This window comes from Nothobranchius furzeri, chromosome 13, assembly GCF_043380555.1.
Source record: "Nothobranchius furzeri strain GRZ-AD chromosome 13, NfurGRZ-RIMD1, whole genome shotgun sequence".
Taxonomy (NCBI): Eukaryota; Metazoa; Chordata; class Actinopteri; order Cyprinodontiformes; family Nothobranchiidae; genus Nothobranchius; species Nothobranchius furzeri.
Genome location: NC_091753.1, coordinates 38,965,112 through 38,969,218, shown reverse-complemented (window position 1 = coordinate 38,969,218; position 4,107 = coordinate 38,965,112). Strand labels below are relative to the sequence as shown.

The 4,107-nt window shown below is 41.2% G+C and overlaps 1 long non-coding RNA gene across 1 annotated transcript; it reads left to right on the top strand.

The window, feature by feature from the left end:
* The first annotated feature begins 1,070 nt into the window (after nucleotides 1-1,070).
* Nucleotides 1,071-2,381, top strand: LOC129154738 (uncharacterized). Its single transcript, XR_008559982.2, has 2 exons — nucleotides 1,071-2,218; nucleotides 2,289-2,381. It is a non-coding gene; the product is annotated as an uncharacterized lncRNA (long non-coding RNA).
* The last annotated feature ends 1,726 nt before the right edge of the window (nucleotides 2,382-4,107 follow it).

The window sequence follows — 4,107 nt, the reverse complement described above, 5'->3', positions numbered from 1 at the left end:
ATTTAGATAATCGGAGTAAATCTAGGAGAGCTGCTTTGAGCTGAGTGGGATCCGTAGCTCCATGCTGTTCATGGATATTCAACCGAAATCCTACTTCAAACACAATGTTACCACATAATGTGGGAGTGTTTGCTCATGCACTCCTCTGCATGTAGGTCTGTTTGTTTGTTTGCTACATTTTCTAGTCCATCTCATGTGAGGGGAAAACAAGAGTTAAAGCAAAACAAGAGCTGCTTTCATGTTGGGGTAAGATGGAGAGAGCAAATAAGGCTGAAAGTCCACAATCTGACAATATGTGTTAAAAAAATGAGCAAATGCTTGGTCCCAGGACTCAAACAAGGCAATGATAGGGTGCAGTGGATTGATGTTGAGACAATTTAGATAACAATCAGATTGTAGAGGGGAAAAAAATCAGGGAAAAGAAAATTCCTTCAAAATACCTTAAATTTGGTACATTTGTTATTACAAATAAATCTGGTGTGGTCTTGTGTATAAGAGAACGACATGTGAGTCTTTCTCTGGGGAAAAGAAAGCTCTTTTTCTCCTGCTGAAGGAGGTAGAAAGAGTGGAGGTCAGACGGGTCAGGATTTAGAATCTTGCTCATTAATTTTCACCTCTGATTGGCTACCAACAATGCAAATTTTGCACGGTCTCTGATCGCTATCTAACTTTGATGTTTTAGCTCCACAAATAACGCAAGCCTGTACGAGTTTGCCAATGCTAATAGTTAGCTTATAGCCTAAACGCTCTGCTCTCTCCTCGTCACTAAATCAGCACAGCTTTCTGCAATGGCGAGACAAGATGGCAGAGTCCATGAATGCAAACTTTACAGTGTGATGTAGAAGAGACTGGATTTTTTTGAGCCAACAGTTTTCCTGTCTATTTTGTTTTGCTGGCTAAAGTGGGAATTAAAGGTCAAAGACTATTTTCAAGTCCTACAATCACGTGAAACCCTGAGTGACAAGTCGTATTTGAAAAAGAACAAGTGCTATACCGTACGTGTCTCAGTGACCCTCACCTTGATATTCACCTGAGCTTTGAACCCATCACATTTTATCTAATTGTTTTTTTTTGGCAAAACCTGCAATGATTTTAAACTGAATATGTTTCATTCAATTCAAAAATACTTTATTAATCCCAGAGGGAAATTGATTAAAATCCAAGAGGGAAGTTGATTATGCCATAAAAAGGCTAAATATCTCCCATGGTCAGTGATGGAACCAAACTGAGATGGAAGCCTTTCAACAGGGAGAAATAAATAATATTTTATCACAACCTGATGAATTAATATTTTGTTAGAAAAGTCAGTTCACCGAAGATTTTGATTTAAACAGTTTTCACCAAGAATTCTAACCATGAATAAATCTCCCTGCACCAGAAGAAGCATCTTCTAACATATCTTTTAACATCATGTTTTCACAAAGTGATCATGTCACGGTCTGAGGTGTTTGCCTGCTGTCACTCCCTGTCTTTTGAGTTTTCCCTCTGCAGGTGGGCGTGTCTGGAGGTTGACCAAGCTGCAGCAGATCTGCTCATCAGCTGGCCAGGGGTATTTAAGCAGCTGAGAGACACTTTGCTGGATGATTACTCTACCTAGGTACCTTCTAACAGCCACTTTGCAAATTAGATTCAAGCTCTTGGACCTTTTGAGATTTTGATGTGTTTTTGAGTATTTGTTGGATTTTTGCATTTTACTAGTGATGATGATGGTTGATATCCTGATATCAGAATAAATGCTCATTTGGCTTGCCATAAACCTGCACCTCTCGGTTTGCGCTGCTTTAAATGTTTGAAACAACGTGTGAAGCGGTCACGTGGGTGGAAGGGTGAATGAAGCATCGTTGCTCATTGGTCACGTGACTTTCAGTAAACAAATCAAGCTCCGACACAGTGCTTTGCTCTGCAGTGGTTCGTTTTGGTGATACAAGCTTCGAATCCTGCGTGTCACAGGTAACATCACTACATTTTACCTCCTGCTCTTGTTTCCAGACAAGACCTCACCCTCATCTCTGACTGGCAGTTTTCTGGAACCTCTACACCAGCTCGTCTCTCAGCTCCTCCCTGGCCAAAGTCACCTCCAGCTGCCCACCTAAACTTCCCGGACCTCCACAAGCTCAGCTCCCTCCACGTCTCACCTCTTGGATCTCAGTCCCAGGAAAGCCCTCTCAACCCAGACCGGACCACTCCTCCCTCAAACCCGTTCCCTCCTCTCCAGACCGTAAGTCCTCCGCACAAGTCTGATTCCTTGTTCCCTCCTCAAATTGGATCTAACTCCGATCTGTCCACAGATTTCCCGCACCGGCTCCCTTGTGCAAGAACTCAGCTACGTTTATGCTGCTTCCTTGGTTTCCCTTTTAATAAATCCTTATTTAAACATTTTACCCCATCTCTGATCTGATTCTGTATGTCGTGGGTTAGATGTCTTCACCACAACATGACAGATCAACCCTCGAAAAAAACTTAAATTGGGGACCTGCAGTCAAACAGGTGACACAGAGCTGGATTTGCTGTCTGTTTAGGAGCTGATACGATGCTCTGAGAGATGCAGGAACACACTGTTGCTGTGTTTCACTTTAATTACGGCTCCTTTGACAGCTTTAACTGAATGAAATTGGTCCTCTGGAAACCAAACGTTGCCCTCTTCTGTTCAATGTGAACAAGGTTCCTCACTTGCTAACAAGCTGACTGAAAAGCCCAAAGTAACAAATGGTTAGCTTGCTGGCTAATTAAGTTTCCTGATGAATCTCTGTATGGAGTTTCTGGGTAATAAAGACCTTAAATGGCATCAGAAGTAAAATCACAGCTCTTATAGCTGCTGGCAAAGACACCCTAGGACACACTACAAGTGCCATAGCTGAACACATCTGCCTGTGTCAGTGGATCAGAGTTGGCTTTAAAGGAATCACATATTATGTAAAGTTACCATGAGACGCTACAAAAGGTGCAGAAAACTCTTCAATTAGCCATTAATGTCAGTGACTGATTTCCTAAATATGTAAAAGGTTTAATTTTCAGTTCAAACTAATGTAGATTTAACATCTGGAGCATCTGCAGTCCCAGGTTAGTAAAGTTTAATTCCACTCATGAATCTTCAGGTGACACCTGAGCTCCACATCCTCATTCACCAGAGACACTAACCAACGTGAGAGCGCACTGCCCCAGGCACTAGCCGGTTAGCTCATTAGCTTCTCTTATGGCATTTTAAATCATCCCTCTTCTCCTCGGCGCTGCTTAAGTGCTACAATAAAGTAACAGCTCTGCCAAAAAGCTGAGAATATTTTTTAATTCAAAGAATCAATAGAAAGTCTCGACATTTAGTCAGAGTCAACACTTCCAAAGTGTGGCATTTATTCAGGCAGCGTTCCAGCCCTCTGATGATCAGCAGTATTATCACCTTAAAGCACAGATACAACTACACAGAACAGATGAAAGAGGATCTCTGTTTAAACGTCTGATGCTGACTTTCTGTTCAAACCCTGAGACATTAATAAGAGATCCACCCCTGAGATTGTTTGAGACCAGATTAAGATACATTCAATATGGATGTTTGAACTGAAGCTGAGACAAGCTAAGGCTGGTGTTTTTCACACGATGACTCAGATATGTCAGCAGAATAAGATAAATGACCTGGCGTGTGATTTCACTATAATCTACAAATAAAGTGCAAGCAATTAAGAAGAGGCGTGGAAACTACAAGGTAAAGAAGTGGTCATCAGTTTATTATTTATTTATACATTACAGGAAATCTGCAGCAGATTGGCTGGAAAATAATCTGAGCATCTTCATCATGTGACTGTCGTTAAACCATGTGTGAGCAGCAGGGGCGTAGCACCCAATTCTGGGCCCTAGGTACAAGTCTTCTAGGTGGGCCCCCATGCTCAATTACTTAATATCTCTCTTACACATTTTTTGTCATGCTATAAGACAAGACAATAAATATGATCTTAGTTTAACCTCTATATTGAGCAAATACAAATGCCAGCATAATAAAAGTGAAATGCCCAGACTTCACATATAATTATTTTTATTTGCCAACAATGTGTTCAAACAAAAATCCTGGAATTTATTTTCCAGTAAATGCCCACTGACGGGTCTTCATGTTAGCAA